The sequence below is a fragment of the Lissotriton helveticus genome, chromosome 4_1 (genome assembly GCF_964261635.1).
Source record: "Lissotriton helveticus chromosome 4_1, aLisHel1.1, whole genome shotgun sequence".
Classification (NCBI taxonomy): Eukaryota; Metazoa; Chordata; class Amphibia; order Caudata; family Salamandridae; genus Lissotriton; species Lissotriton helveticus.
The window spans coordinates 1,743,523,580-1,743,541,059 of NC_136063.1; the positions used below are offsets into that span (position 1 = coordinate 1,743,523,580).

Consider the following 17,480-nt stretch of genomic DNA (forward strand, 5'->3'; position numbering starts at 1 on the left):
CAATATGTTAGGAGACATATCCTGACATTTGACCTCTGCCTTTGAACATACCGAATGTGACCAGATAAAAACAACATTCAACGTTATCTTTAAAGGTAACTATATCACTCATTCACTTTGGAACTCCAGCCTGGATAATTTGGGGGTGCTCCAGTGCCATGGGCAGGTTTAAACAGGTGCATCAAACATCGTACCCTTTTCAATATACCCTCATTCAGAATATGTGCGTATTTTTATGGTAAATTGTAATGTGCAACCTGTCCTTAAAAACATTAGTAAATGTACCGCTGTTTCAAAACAAAATGCAAAAGAGCTTTCTGCTCGCTACATCCCGATAGCTGCACGCATTGCTGGGAGTCCTAATCCTCTGTTATCACTTGTTATCACAAGAGAGGAAGTTGGAGCACGAGGAAAGGAAAACACTCGCTGCACAAAAGCCATTTAATGGCATTTGCTTTTCGTCTCGTCATGTGAGGGTCCCGAGGCAGGAAATCTGTCGGCCTGGAAACGTGTTAGGCTTCTATTTCCAAAGATCTGAAAACATCAACATCAACAGAGAGCAGGAAAGCGTCTCCCGTGTCGAGGAAATGGCCTGGAGGAAACACGGCCGGGCAATTTGATTGAAGTGACTGCTTTTAGGAAGCACTGGGCGCATTACGAGGAATGTTTATGCACTGTAAATGTGCTTTATATCCGACTGAGTATTGTTTTCGTTCTGCTACATTGCTGCACATGCGATTATTTATTTGATGTTAACAAAAAAAAAGAAACAACAAAATAGAAACGGTAATGGAAAATCCAATATATGATCCTACTGGCACTTAGATTTAGTGAGAAGTGCAGCTATACCCTTAAGGGCATATTTATCATGTGTTGCGTTACTTTTGCACCACACATTGGGGTGCAAAGGTGATGCAACTCTTGAGATGCGATTCATCAAGGTACACATGGTCACCTTGCGTGGCCTTGAGTGGGTTGGTAAATCCAGAGTAATGCGACGCAGCGCAAATCACTATGTTGCGTTACTCTGCCCGACTGAAGCGTTTCATGGGCGGTGTGTGGGTGTTCCCATGCAAAACTCATGGATTTTGATGCATTCCCGGATTTAACATAAGTGGAAGACCTGGGAATGCACCAGAGCTGCTAAGCCTCCCTAGGTGAGGTGTAATGAGGAGAAATATGTTTATTTCCTCGTTTATTTCCTTTCTATGTGTGTTGCATTCTGCACACACAAACAGGTAGACCTCATTTAAAGTTGGAAAAGCCAGGTTTTTATTTTTTTCTAAAAGCAAGGAGATACCGCGCCTTATTCCATAACTGCGAGGCCACCACTTGAAAAGAGCGACCACCCATGCGTGAGCGGGAACATTTTGGAACGGTCGACAGACGCTGGGCAGAGGATCTCAAGGTCCTTAGTGGGGCATAGTGCTGAATTCTATTCCTGATGTAGGGAGCATCTGTGTTGAAAAGGGCCTTGAAAGCCAAAACCAAAGCTTTAAAATGTATTTTCTTCCGCATCGTGAGCCAGTGCAAGGACCTCAGGTGGGGGGCGGGGGTCATATGCGTCCTGGGGCCTACCATGAGTATGGCTCTGGCTGCCCCATTCTGCACCACCTGCATGTGGCCAAGTAGATAGTCTGGGAGGCCAAGTTACAGAGCATTGACGTAATCCATCCTGGATATAATCAGCGCCTGGACTACAGTCTTCCTGTGTGAAATTGGGAGTAATGGTAGGAAATTCCTCAACATTTTCAGTAACCCAAAACACGTGTCAGCCACCGATTGGACCTGGGACTTCATGGACATGTCAGCGTCCAGTTTAACCCCAAGGTTTTTCACGGTGGTTATTGAGCTAGCAGGGGGGGGCATATTCTGAGGCCACAATTGGCGCCATTCCTCAACTGGGTTGTAGCCAAAGAAGATAATTTCTGATTTTTCTGAGTTGCACATTAGTTGGTTCTGTCTGAACCAAGCGAACACCTTTGTCAGGCACGCATTTATCTAATTTCCTGTAAATGTGCTCTCCTTCGCGTAGGTGAACAGCAATTGTGTGTCATCCGTGTAGGATATTATGTTTGTGTCATGTTCTTTTGCAAGGAGTGCAAGGGGAGCCATATACACATTAAACAGAGTCGGGCTCAAAATTGATCCCTGTTGAATGCCTACTTTCATAGGGGGCATGAGGGCCGAGAAAGGAGGAGACCATACTGTTTGTTGGCGATTATCCAGAAAGGAGGTGAACCAGCTCAGGACCGTGCCACCAATACCGCAGTGCTGGAGTCTTTGCAGGAGTCGGTCATGGGGCACGGTATCAAAGGTCGCAGAAAGATCCAATAGTACCAGTACTGCTTTGCCCTCTCTATCAAGCGTTATTTTGATGGTTTCTGAGACTTCCAATAAGGCAGTCTTTGTATTGAAGTTTGCTCTGAACCCTGATTGACTAGGGTGCAGTACATGATTAGCCTCTACAAAATCTGTGATGACAGTATTTACATATTTTCTAGGAACTTGGAGAAGAAAGGCAGCAGCGATATTGGCCTATAATTACTGGCTACCAAAGGGTCTGCTGAAGGTTTCTTTAAAAGCGGGAGAGTTTTCCTGTGCTTCCAGCTTTCAGGCATTAATCCCTCGGACAAAGAGGTGTTTAAAACCAAATTAACTGCTGGGTTGATCACCTCAGTGATGGACGCCAGTACTTTCGCTCGCCAAGGATCCGAGGGAGAGACAGATTTAAGGGCTTTCATTATCTTAAGTGAATTGGCCAATGAGATGAGCGGAACTGCAGGAGGGTTCCTTCTGAAACTGGAGTGGCACAGGGGTGAACTTGTATTCCATTCCATTGCTAAGGGTAGCTCCCTAAAAGAGTCTTGTATGATTTTAATTTTGTTGAAAAAATAGCCAGCAATATTTTTTGTCCATTTACTGGGAGGGGTGAATGGGCTATCCATTGCGTTAGGGGAGGAGAAATCTTTTACAATCCTGAAAAGTTACTTTCTGCGGTTCCCAGCTTGTTAAATTTTCACCATTAAAAAAGCTTCTTTTCCTCACAGACTTTGCTATAATGGGCTTTCAGAGCCAATTTATAGGTGATTTTGTCGACGGCAGTGACGTTCTTCCTCCATGCCCTCTCCAGGAGGGCATGGAGAGGGCATGCTTTTACTAATGGCCTCCATGAACCATGGGGCTGATGCTCTGCAAGCTTTTGCTGCTCGAGTTTTGGGGGAGGCTAATTCCATAACTCGATCCTGAAGCCAGCTCTCTAGTGAGAGCACATCGCTCTCCAAATGTCCACTGAAAGGAATAGGAGAATGCCTAAGTGCTCCAGCCAGTGTCTCCAAAGTAAGCCGATCAAACGGCCTAACACTACTAGCATGCTGTTTGTCTTATGACTGAGATCTACCTAACTCCTTACGCACTATAAACGTAAGCAAGAAGTGGTCTGACAAAATAATGGGGAGGGGAGCATCCATTTCAATCCTGGTAGAGGTAAAGCTAGTGTCCCTGGGGATAGAGAAATGGTGCTAAAAGCCCACGTATATGTGCAACAATTCCTAGGCAATTCTAATAAAAAAAAGAGAACTAGTAAGGGAAAGAGGAGGACATTCAAGGCAAAGGCCCGTAAAATCATATACTATTTAATAGACAACAATAAATTATACAAATATTTTCAAATACAACATATTCATTACAGTTTAAAATACACAGAATATATATGAATATATGAATATATCACCTTGCCACTTTTTTAATTATATAGTATTTTCTTTATTTATTATTGTCTATTTTTGCCACATTCTTGTTTTATTTTATCTGTGTATTTTAAACTGTAATGAATATGTTGTATTCGAAAATATTTGTAAAATTTATTGAGTATATGATTTTACGGGCCTTTGCCTTGAATGTCCTCCTCTTTCCCTTACTAGTTCTCTTTTTTTTATTATAATTGCCTAGGAATTGTTGCACATATACTTATTTCCCTGTCCTAGGAATTTTTATCACTATTCAGGGGGTCCTTGTTTTTCACATATGCTAAAAGCCCACGTGCCTGCAAATACTTTAAAGTATAGGGAGTGCATCATCATCAATTGGCAGCGGGTGGAGTCTCTGTGAGACACAGGAGCCAGCATGACAACTGTCAAGTGTCAGTTGATGTATACAGAGCAGGGCCTACTGAACACATTCCACCAAGCCATAGTTGCCGAAAATCACAAGAGTCGTCTACGAGTGGCTCTGGTTCCCTTTCAATGGGGGAGTCCCAGGTTCTCTGAAATGTGCTGTGAGCCCTGCATTTAATGTTAATTGTCTTTCAGGCAATGACCTGGAGCATAGTACCTGGAGGAGGGTATTGCTCAGGTCTCACTTGGAGATGTTGGGATTGCCTGAGTGGGTCTATATGACCACACAAGTCATGGCTGCCTGGAAAGAGAGTCAAGGAGGTCCGAAGCCTGGAGCAATGGCCCAGACAACTACCGAGGGTAACCTCTCCCTCAAGTTTGTGCAGTGGAGGTTGATGGGGTCCCTGAGGAGTAGGTCCTGAGCCAACTAGGGAAGACATTGTCACGCTAGGCAACCTACCTGAGCTTGCCAGCTGGCAGGTTGAGGGTGGGCCTACCAGGGAAGATTTCTGCCAAGCGCGGAAGGGATGCCACTTTTGAGCACTTGAGGCACCAGGTCTCAGCTCATGCATCAGGTGAAGCCTCTGGGGATTACATAATCTACTGGGAGAATAATCTCCTTTACTGTGGGCCTATGGTTCCTGATGCTGGGGCAGCCCATGTGCTGGGGGTTCCCCAGTGCTAGCAGACCTTCCTAATGGGCATGGCTCATGACATTCCCCTGGCAGTGCATCTGGGACAAGACAAGACCTTTTCCAGGCTTGCCTTCCACTTTTATTGGACCTGAATGAAGACAGCCACAGATGCATTATGCAGGTCATATCCCACCTGCTGTGCCAGTAGGAAATCAGGGAAAAAGCAGAAAGCTACCCTGATCACATTACCTGTCATTGGCACCCCCTTTGAAATAGTGGACATCAAAGTCATTGTACCCTGGGACACCAATACAGCCTTAGGCAACATGCTTGTCTTAGCCTTGGTGGACCATGCCACCCCCTACGCAGAGGCAATCGCTTTCAGGTCAGAGACTGCACCCGTAGTAGCGAGAGGTCTGAGTGGGATGTTTAACTGTGTTGGGTTCCCCAAGGAGGTAGTGTCAGGCACTAACACCATGTCAGGGCACATTAAGTGCATGTGTGATGAGTATGGTATGACTTACAAGTTCACCAAACCCTATCGTCCACTAACCAATGGTCTATTTGAAAGATTCAACAAGATCTTGAAGGTATGAGAATGAGCCTACCTGAGATCATGAGGCGTAAGTGGAACATTCACTTGCCATGCCTTTTTTGCCTACAAGAAGGTGCAACAGAAAGAAGTATGGTTCAGTTTCTTTGAACTCCTCCATGGACACCCTGTTTGGAGACCTCTTAGCCTTGTCAAGGAGGGATGGGAGAAAGCTCCCTAGAAACCTGACCAGGATGTGATCAGCTACATATTGACCCTCCACTACAATATGCACCCCTTCTTGATGAAGGCAAAAAGTAACCTAGAGGCCACCCTAAGGGTGATAGAATAGTGGTACAAGTACGACCAGAAGGCCACACTGGTGAAATTCCAGATTGGCCAAAAAGTTCAGGTCTTGGAACTAGTAGATCCCAGAGCTCTTCAGGACTGCTGCACTGACCCTTCTGAAATAAAGGAGTGGAAAGTGGAGGCCACCTACTTGATGGACCCCGAGACCCCTAGGAACTCCCTAAGGGTGCTCCATGTAAACCAACTGAAGTCTCACTTCAAGAGGTCCGAAGTGAGCATTCTCCTAGTGACAGATGAGGGAGTGGAAGAGGAGAGTGAACCTCTCCCTGATCCCCTTTTTGTACAGGAATATGATGGGTCAGTCAAGGGTGTCAACCTCTCTACCACACTAACCCCAGAACAGCAAGCGTACTGTTACCAGTTACTGAAACAGTTTGCCCCATTGTTCTCCCTCACCCCTGGACTCATACATCTGGGCATCCATGATGTTGGCAATGGGGACAGCACCTCGGTACATAACACAATTTACAGGTTGTCTGACAGGGTGAGAGCCAGCATCAAGCAGGAAGTCTCCAAAATGCTGGAATTAGGGGTGAATGCACACTCTAATAGTTCTTGGTCTGGTGGTGTGGTATTGGTACCAAAGGCTGCAACACTATGTGTAACACCAGAACATCAGTTCTGATTGGACTACATGGGAACTCAACTTAGCACAGCTGAATGAGGAGGGCTTAGACTAACTGGTAGCCTTCATTAGTAGGAGGTTACTTCCACTGGAACAGAGGTGAAGTGCCATTTAAAGAGACGTTTATTGATACATAGAGAAGTATTGATGACTGGGAGTAACACAAGTGAACTCATATATCGAAATCCCAGTCACTGTGTAGATTAGGTTTTTATGGTCCTGAAGAAAAGCTGCTAGATCATTCACATGATAAATTAGGCTTGAAACATGTCGACCTTCAGCTACCTTAGATAATCACTTCTAGTAGGAGGCACCACTTATTTTAATATAGGCAGTAGGACTCAATATTTAAAATATTTATGTAGAGAACCCCCTGTCCTATTTTATCTCACTCTTTCACATATGTATTTAAAATACACCAACCTACTATTTTACCCACACTTCACCATACAGCTTATAAAGAACATCTCTGGTAAAGAGCCCCCATATAGGGTACCCGCTGGGCATTGCAGCACCGGCCCTCATTGGAGCAAAAGCTCAATGATGAAGCATAACACCTATTTAGGTGTGTGAGGGCATTTGTTCCTACAGACTATGGAACTTAACTGACCTAAGTAGACTTACTAGGAACTGCAGACCCTGTGATCTTGATTAGCTAATTGGAGCATGTATGCTGGACCTTTATGCGCTCCGAGTCCATCCCTCTTGATATAAATATATATATAAGGTAAGTAAAGACCCTGAACTACGATACCTGAGAAGAGAGATAACATAACAGATGAGAGTCACCTGTTCTTGTAAATTAAGCCCCATAATTTTCAGGTAATTTCATGCAAAAAAAATTGTACAGGCCTCTCTTCTTTACATGCAGATACTGCTTTTAAAATACATTTTTGACTAGTAAACCATTGTAAACTTACACAAAAGTGTAAGTTTACCTTTTTGAACCAGGCCCTGTATGTCTACAAATAAACAATAAATGTCAAGGCAACATACTCATGGTGTAAATATGTTAATTGCTCACTGTTGTCAAATACCTTTATGAATGGTAAACCATGTAAACTTACACAAAAGTCTAAGTTTACCTTTGTGAAGCAGGCCCTTTATTTCTACAACTAAACAATTAATGTCAAGGCTATATACTCATGTTGTAAATATGTTAATTGATCACTGTTGTCATATCATTAGAGAAAACAGTGTTTTGTATTTGCTATACATGAATATCTACCAGTAAAATGCCACTACGGGGTATACGAACTGCCCTATTAGAGCTCAGACAAAAAGATAAACAGATTTTATTTTCGGAGGCTTCTAGATGGAATTTAGCTTGTATGCAATGCATATTGCTGCAAGCATGAATACTAAAACAGAAAATATTTATAACAAGCAGCCGAAAACAAGATCCTGAAATTACATGCATTTATTTATGAGAAAAATGTACTACATCATCATGCAAAATTCATACTGTGTAGACAGATGATGACACTTTGTACAAGCGCACTTGTTTGCTGTAGGGTGTGTGTTAATGTCAGGGTCAGACCAAAAGAGACAAAAGCAAACTTTATGCCCTATGCTTTCTAGACGTCCCTGTAAGGCCAAAAGCAACACTAATGGCCAGACTTAGAATGGATTCTTCCAGATGTCAATTATGGTTATGTCTCGAACATGGTGTAATTTATACATGTATAAGTAGAACATGATTTACTAGGAGTATGTGTAAATAAATGCTTGCTTTATATATATATATTCTTGTTTAAAAATATCCGAACCCTAAAGGTTCATACTGTACTCACAGCATAGAGTATGTGCACTTGGTGTTAGAAATTAAACCTGTCAGCTTCTTTTTTGTGAATTCTGTGATTTGCACTAGATAACTCAAAAATGCTGAAGTTAGGCTATGCACATTCAAAAGCCTAGTAAATAAGGCAAATATTGATATAGGCATTTCATAACATACACCTATTCTTGTGAAGGGGACAGGCATGCTATTTTAAGGTTAGGACAATGCAACACAGATCAGCCTTGAAGAGCATATGATAATATGAAGCAATATTTTCCCCCACCTCGTCCATAACTACAAGTGATTTTTTATGGAGGTATGTGAGGAGGTAGATTATTAGGTGGGGTGGATGATAATTCTTTGACCAAGGGGCAACGTACCTTCTTTGAATGTACTTGATAGGTTTGTCCTGGTCCTTTGGAGGTCTTTGAATCCAAAATGTTTCAAAGTCCTAGATTGTGCCGCATGTTTAGAAGGGTACAATTTGACCCAGCCAAAGGGAACAGCATTTAGTGGTCAAGAGTTACTCAAGTAGAAGCCACCAGTAGGGCAGGTCCAATTGGAAACGGTCAGCTAGACATTTCAGGAAAAGGACTTCTAGTGTATTGCTGTGTCGGTGTAGGATTAAAGACCTGGTTATTTGCAAATTAATACTGTTTCTGATGTCAGAGTCTGCCGCAGGCGCCATGAGACTTCCTGGAAGTGATTTGTGCGCCATATAAATATCCATGACTTGACTTGACTGACTAGCTTAAAAGGAGGTAAGCCAACTGTCCATTTTGGAAATCACTTCTTGGTTCTGGGTACAAAAGGGGACAGGTCCAGCATTTCAAGTCTCCTCACAGGTCTCAACACCAAGTGCAGTCCTTGTTCTGTCTTCCACAGGTCTTTTTGTGTTCTGAAGAGGGTGCCTGTGGGTGCCACGTTTATGCCTGGCATTACACTGTGGTTGGGGATGACCCCTGGCCCTTACCTGACCAATAGAGAAAAGTTCATAGGAATAACCCTACCCACTTTTGAAGCATTTCCTTTTGAAGCTCATCCAAAGGGGCTTCTAGAGGCTTTGGTCAGGGGAAAGGTAACTTTCGAAAACTGTCATTCCAGTATATTTAATACAAATTCAACTTCACCAGTGAATTGAGCTTGCAATACATTTTGGAAAAGTCTAAAAATGAATATTGTTACTGTTTCTTAGGGGAATGTAAAACTGTTAAATTTAATATTGTATCACAATATTTTCCTATGGAATAGTAAACCCTGCTACAGTGAACATAGCTTTTGGGGCCTTTCCACTGTATGGACCTGTTTAACATTAACATTTACGAGTCCTACTTTTAAATACCATGCACCTTGTCATATTGCCATTAAGGCCTACTTAAGAGATGAGTTATTCATATTTAAAAGGAGGGTTGGGCATGTCAAAAGGGGTCACTTTGATAGGCTACAATGGTAAGTCTGCACTCATGTTTGCACTATCACTGTAGTGGATAGCAGAATGTGTGCTGCAGTCTATTGGTGACATTTAACGTTCAGAGTCAAGTCAGAGTATAGCCGCTTCCAACATGTTTCAGGGTTCAAGGCACATGCACTGGGGCCTGGACTGTAGAGTTCCTGTGCAGTTCTGCTAGTGTCAAAAAACTAGCAGAATCAGTTCAAAACTTGGGGGTGATCCTGCCAAAAGTGCCAATTTCCTACAAGGAATTTATAACTTTTATCTGCTGTAATGTATGTCTGTGCCTATTCATAGGTTGCACACATTGTTCACACTTGCTTCCATTCATTTACAAACAGATTGAACTTACAACTGTTACAAAAAGCATGCATATGTTTAGAGGATTTTCTAAAAAAAAACACACTGTCACCTGTTTTCCTAGCCTCATATTTCCTACTTTATGCAGCATGAAAAATACACATGCTTATGAAAAGAGAGTCACATTTTATTTCACTTAAAATGTGTACATACTTTCTTCTCTCACTTTAAAGAAACACATATATTTTCTTTAACCAGACTTTTCTTCCTACACCTCCATGTGGAAACTGGGCTAATTATTCCTCATATCATTAGATGCAACTACAAATGGACATTTCAGATGTAACTTATGTGTGCAGATAAGCTTAGATTATACATTCATGAATGTTTGTGAATATCCAATTGAATAAATTACATCTGAATAGGTGTTCACTAAGCCAGGGCATACTATCAATTATGCAAAATACATTGTGATATTCCTGGGTTTTTAGTTATGAACAATGTGTATAATGTAAATTCACCTTAATCACTTGTCCATATATATTTTATTTGCCTGCAAGTGTTGTTCAAGCAGGAAATGTATTGCAAAGAAAAATTTTCTACAATAACTATTATGTTGCCGTTATAATGAGAAAAGTCACAAGAGATACCACCTACCCACATTTTGGTCTGAGAGTTCATTTTTGCATAATTTTACAAACTTCTCATGGAATTTAGTGAACTTTTGTCGGAAAATGTTTTCACAATTTTGCAAATCACTCTTGTTCACCAAATTTGCATGGAATTTCCCCAGCCACCCATGAGGTACAGCTTAGGCAACACGCACATGTGCAATTTTGTTGAAAACTTTTATCTCACTAATTTCAACACATATTTATTTAATTTGCGCTCTCAGATTTTATAAAACTTTGCCTGTACTTACTTTTATAAGACTGAGTTTTCTCATTTGTTTGTCTTACTCATCAACTTCTCCCTTACCATCCCAATCCAGCCTGTGAACACTTTAAAGTGTAACAGTAGAAAACATATGAATGTCTATGTTGAGTAAGTTTCTTTAGTTTCACAGATCCGTGTCACTTCTTATACTTGTATATATAAAATATACCTTTTGGAAGCTAAGTTATATTTTTTTGTGTAACTCAGCCGCAAATCAAGCTATTTATCAGTGGCTTAAGATACCCTGAAGCAATGAAGGTCAGTGGCAAGTTAGGAAAACATTTTCTTACAGTAGTTGTTCCTTACCCTGCCTTGATGTAAATTACTCCTGAAAATAGTGGACTGATTCAGTGGCCCCTTCTGCAGCTACTGATTCAGTCCTCCATATTGAGGAGTCATTTGCATTCAAGGCAGAGGTACAGAACAACTACTGTAAGAAAAGGTGTTCTGAACTTGGCTCTGATGTTCATTGATTCACAGTGTCATAAGCCAAGGGCCACTAAGTATATTAAAAGAAAGGGATGCCCAACTCGACCACCCTACTACAGAAGGCCTATCAATCTTAAGCTCACTGGGTTTAATCAATTCAGAAACAGTACCAATACTTATCTTACTGTGCTGAAAGAGATACAGGACCATGACCAGACCATTGGATTGGCTCATGAGACAAACAGCAGCCTGATGATAGCTACTTCGCTATCTAATAATGCAACTTCCTCCCGGACCCCGCAAAAACTTCAGAGGATACACACTTAATGGTAAGCCCTTCCCCTGGGAAGAAGAAAAGTAAAACTAGATCTATTAAAAGCTTTAAAAAGGCCATTGATTCCCAGGGAAGCCAACAATATATTAGTGCTGCCCTGATGGCAACCCTCTGTGTAAACGGGTCACATCTAAGGGAGAAGTTAAGGCAATGATATCTCGCTTATCAGGCTCTGGATTTTGTTCAGATCTAAAATCTACAGACAAAGTTGGAGCACACAACTACTCTATCAATCAGATGAAAATTCCCAACTCTTTGGATAGCTGGCCGTCATTGTTTTTTTTTTTCTTCAGTAGTGATGGGAACTACGGTGACGACTGCCTCGAAGGTTACTCCTGACATTAAAGAGCCTTTACTTTCCCTAATTCTTGAGATGCTGCATGATCAAAGGTTTCGAAGCGCAAGAGCATTATGCGCTGGTTAGGATGAATAACCTTTTAATTCAGCAATCTCTATCAGAGGTAACTAGCAAAGTGGCATCACTCAAGTGTGATATATCGGAGCTACAACAATGGGTCACTGATACAGAAGAGATCACTTCATTGACGGCCAGGACAGTTCAAACGCACGATGGCCAATTACTATCTCTGCAGGGGAAAGTCGAAGACTTGGAAAATCGGCAATGCGGAACAACCTAAGGCTGTTCCGAGTTGCTGGAGGAAAGGAAGGATCTGACCCAGAGCTTTTGTACTGCAACTATTTCAAAAAGCATTTCCGGATCTCGCAGACTGGGACTGTCAAATACAGCATGCTCATAGACTACCCTTTTTTCCAAATAAGGCTAGTTCACGATATCCTAGACCAATGCTTCTTTTCTTTGGTAATTTCCTACTGAGGCAGGCTATATCTATCAAAGCTCGTCCTGCCACTCCTATATTGGTAAAAATCTTTTCCATCTTTGTTAGATCGGATCGTGCAAAAACACGATGGACAGCCGCTGAAAGCTCTTCCAGCTCATCGATCCACTAAAAGCAGGGGCTGCACAGGTCTTTCTACAAGAGCCTGCGCGCCTATAGATCATCAAGGACAGCCACTCTCAGGCTTTCTATACAGACCTGGAGGCTAAGCAGGTCCTAAGTCAATGGCAACAGGCGGCTGCTAAATTGATTAGGTTAAGCTATGGTATAATATACTAGCCTAGATAGCGTATTAAAGCTCTTTCATCCTTTTTCTTAGTATGCTACTACTTTTCTTTTTTCTGGTACTCTAATTATATTTCCTACCCTTTTTCTTTTTCTTATTGTTATTTTACTGCATTTGATGCATTGTGGGTGGGTGATGCACTCTGGGTGGGGTACCTCCTGATAGCTGTCAGTTCACTGGCAGCATAAAGGGGGATGATTCCTTTTTTGGGGCATGGGGGAGGAGTGAGTTAATGGGTGGTAGCAGGGGGATTTGAGGGAGAAAATGTCCAAGGGGTGGTTACAAGGTGATAAATAATGTGGCAGGGACGGCAGTAGAGAGTGCATGAACATATACAAACGTGTTATCTATTCTATCGAAGGTTTTAGGCTAAGTGAGTATGGGCTGGTATTCAACGACTATGCTAACTCTATAATATTCCAATGGGGGTAATTAGATGTATCGGTTGAAGTATATTGGGTTTAAACATAGGAAGTAAATTCCAACTAGTGTAGGAGGAATTGAAAGTGTACAGGCCCCATATTGTGCTTCTTACAGAGACTCACTTGGCTTATAAAGACAGGGGTCTGTTTAAACATTTAGGCTATCAAATAATTGTCTGCACATCTCAGAGTGTCTCTATAAGAGAGGCAGCTATTCAGGTGAACAATTCAATCAAGCATAAAGTTCTTAGGGTTTCTGACGATCATTGGGGGAGATTGGCAATTTTGCAGCTTGAAATTAAGGCTATAAAATATGTGTTTTACACTATATACGGACCCAATTTTGATGATCTTGCTGTATTGGACGTTTTACTAACCAAGCTGCAACTTTGAGAATGGTGAAAGTAAGGGCCTTAATCCTCGAACTAGTTTGGCTGCATTGTCTGAGAGATGCATGGCGGGCACTTCACCCATATTGTCAGGGTACACATATTATTCTGCTTCACGCAAACAGTATTCCAGGATTGATATGGCCTGGGTCACTGATAAAATACTGCTATCTGCAGATATAGAAGGTTGCCCCAGGATACCTTCTGACCATAACCCCATCTTGCTTTCCTTCCAGTCCCAAGTAGAAGACAACGTGGTGATGCTTTTTCATTAATCAATAATATGGCATCACTATTTTTACAGAATACGATCTGAATTATGATCAGTCACTATTGAACCACGAGTGTATTTTTGTTTACGTACAATTGGATTATCATTTATCGTTAAGAGATACAGTTTTACGAAAATTCTACCATTTCAAGTTCTTGGAGTGATTACGTTAAGGTGAGATATATTATAGGATCAGGTACATGTGGATTGCACAAGGTGACGGATAAGGTGCATATGTTTGGACGTAGCCCACAATATATAAATAATGAACTATTGTATAGATATAGGGTATGCCTTCTAAAATGCATTAGGCTCTCATCGTTTTTGAAAAACATCTTTCCTATATTCTTTCCACCAACACAATTAGACGGTCTCTGGGAGACATTGTCCACAAGGGTGTTTTCTTTTCTTTTCTCTGTAATATAAAACTGGTTATATGTGTAATAACCTGGTTGATTACTTCCTATCACAAGGGAATTTGCATGCCAATAGATGGGTTAAATGTTTCAATCTGATTGAAACTGATACAGTGTCTGATGGACATGTATAAACATCTTCTTTGTAGCCTTGAGAAAGCCCTGTGGGCGAAACGTGCGTCGGCTGTTATGGTGCTTCTTGTGAATTGTGGAAATTAAAAAAACAGAACTCGAGACAGAAGATCTGACTGGACTACTTAATTTTCATGTTTGGCTTTTTTGAGATACTTATGGATCTATAGGATATAGGGCGTTGAAAAACTGTGGACCTGTCTGGAGAAATACCTATGCCCCTCCTGCTTGGAAATAATGTTATTGGTGTGCTTAGGTATTCTTTGTTTACATGTGTGACCTGGATTCGGTTGAATCTGAGGACTAATTGACACTTTGGTGGGTAGGTGTCACATACCTTGAAAACACCCCGGCCTTAGTTACCAGGAATATTATCAGATTCTCTTTCAAAATTGGCATTACTCTGAGATGTGCAGCTCGATTTAAGCAAACCCATAATCTGTATATGCATACTTCTAATTTTGCTGAACCTGCACTCTATTAATTGCCGAAACTGTGTTTACAATTCTGTTGTGAATAAGAATTTTTGAGATATGGAAATGTTTTGAATCATATGTACACAGAAACTGTGGAGTAAACAGTACGGATTGATTAATCACTGAGCTTTTTAGCTAATTAGTGACATTAGAGTAAGAAGTTTTCTCTCTGACAAGAAAAATTCAAAATGGCTTCCTTTGATGACAACAGAAATGCCCTTATGGATGATCTGTTTAATGCAAATTCCAACAATAATACCAACAGTACTACTAATACTGGAAAAGAAGGACTAAAACAGAAATTCCTACATCTGGGGAGGCTCAAGAAGCAGGAGCTCTCCCGATGGTGGGATGCAACTGTCCTTCGTAAATATATAGCCACGGAACAAGTACCTATAGGGCTGCGCATCTTAATTTTTCCCTCATTTGGGGACCTGGATAGGGGTCACCTCAAGGAATGGGAGAAATTATTGTTCAACTCCTCTGTGGGCATGATAGACATCTTGATTAGGGATGCGGAGCTAAAGAGGGATAAGCTGCTAACAGATATCGCAGCATTAGAAAAAGAAATTGATGATATGAAATTAAAAAAACAGACCTCAAGACAGAAGATCTGACTGGACTACTTGATTTTCATGTTTGGCTTTTTTTAGATACTTATGGATCTATAGGACATAGGGCGTTGAAAAACTGTGGACCTGTCTGGAGAAATACCTATGCGCCCTCCTGCTTGAAAATAATGTTATTGGTGTGCTTAGGTATTCTTTCTTCACTCATAAAAATGTAAGGGAATTCTTGCAATACAATGTGGGTACTGCCTCCCCTTGTATTGTGTGGGACGCAACGAAGGCTTATATAAGAGGGATCATCCAGCAATATATCTTACAGCAAAATAAAAACAGGCAGTACACCCCTAGAGCTGCTTGTTAAGCACTGATGAAGCTAGAATACCTTCACACAGAGGCAATGTAAAAAGGGGGTCAAAATCATGAACAGGTGTATATTTCATCAATATGTGAAATTTCATCCCTGGGTAGGATGCTTAAAGAAAATATTGCTGCTAGTTACAACAAGCATTCAGTACAAATATGGAGAACAAATCGGAGTGTGCTGGTGCATCAGCTTGCTGACAATAAAGCTAAGAGGCAAATCAAGGTTATTAAAGGGGTGGACGGCACATTACACATGCATCCATATTCAATAGTTGAGCAATTCTCCCAGTCCTATAAAAAACTCTATACACAAAAGCATTCACTAGACTAAGAAGGTCTGCTTAAGTATTTAAAAGGGTGCAACCTTCCATGTTTGAACGAAAAAGAGAATGCTTCTCTTAATCAAGAAATCCTGCATGGAAAAATATCTGAAGCCCTGAAAATGCCACCTTCTGGTAAGGTAGCAGGGAATGATTCAATACCAATTGAGTTTTATAAAGTCTTTAAAAGCATTATAGTGCCATCACTGGGCGATGTCATACAAAATATAGGCATCAGAGGAACAGTGCCTGGAACATGGAATGCAACAAATATCTTTTATTTTTCTAAAATAGGATAAGCCACCTGAGGAATGTAGTTCCTATTGTGTGATATCCCTTATAAACACAGATGCAAACATTTTTGCTAAAGTTTTGGCAACCTGATTAGCACCTATGATGCCAGGATTTGTGTTGAGTCAACAAAATAGTTTTATTCTGGGTAGGGATACCACAGCCCATGTTAACACCGCAATTGTGATTTTCGATATAGTAAAGATATCTATGATTAATTTAGGGATGGTTTTGCTGGATGCCGAAAGGGCATTTGATCATGTGGTTGGGCTGCTATTGGGCAACACTTTCATCATGTGGCCTGGGTGGGAGATATAGTAAGTGGCTAAACTGCTCTATGCCAGTCTAAAATGAACTCCTTTACCAATATATCGTGGCACTTGACAGGGGTGTCCTCTCTCCCCACTATTATTTGCGCTATATATTGAGCCATTGTATCGCGCGCATGACACTTTAATATCACATACTGCCATTGAGATCAGGGCTCTCTGAGCTGAAAGTTATTGCTTATGCTGACGATATAGCCATTTTTACATCCGACCTGGCAGTTGCTTTAAACTTTATTAAACTTGAAGCAGACAAATTTGACTTTTTTTCCAGATATTAGCTAAATGCTAATAAGACACAACTGCTTCTTAACTTTCACTATGACAGACCAATGCCGGGGGTGTTTTTAACAGTCACTTCCCTGGGGTTTGGTATTTCCCCACAGATTGAGCACATACTGAGACTAAATTGTGTTCTATTGCTGCAATCTGTTATCAAAATTTTGAGAAGCTGCCATAAATTGCCAATCTGCATAGTAGGAAGATGTAATTTTATAAAAATTAAATTATTACCAATATTTTTATATTTCTCTTGTTCTATTCCCCTATGTATCCCTAACTCTATTTTTAAGAAACTAGAGGGGGTAATAAGTAGCTTTATTTGGGGCTATATGCAAGCACAACGTGCAATAAGATTTATAAAGCTTCCTTACAAACAAGGTAGGCTAAATCTTCCAGATTTTAAACTGTATTATTCTGCAGCGTTTGCTGGCTATCTTGGAAGCCTTTTGGTACCTGCGTATCAAGACTTTTGTCATTGTCTTGCTCTTGGCTCTGACAGTAGAATGTTTCTATATAGAATAAATTATCCTAATTACTTCAAGAGAGTTTGCTTTAAGACTATCTGGGATTCTGTG

The 17,480-nt window shown here is 41.1% G+C and overlaps 1 protein-coding gene across 1 annotated transcript in view; it reads left to right on the forward strand.

The window, feature by feature from the left end:
- KLHL4 (kelch like family member 4) overlaps positions 1-17,480 on the forward strand; it is an 804,052-nt gene that overhangs the window by 770,018 nt on the left and 16,554 nt on the right. The gene's annotated exons all lie outside the window — the stretch shown is intronic.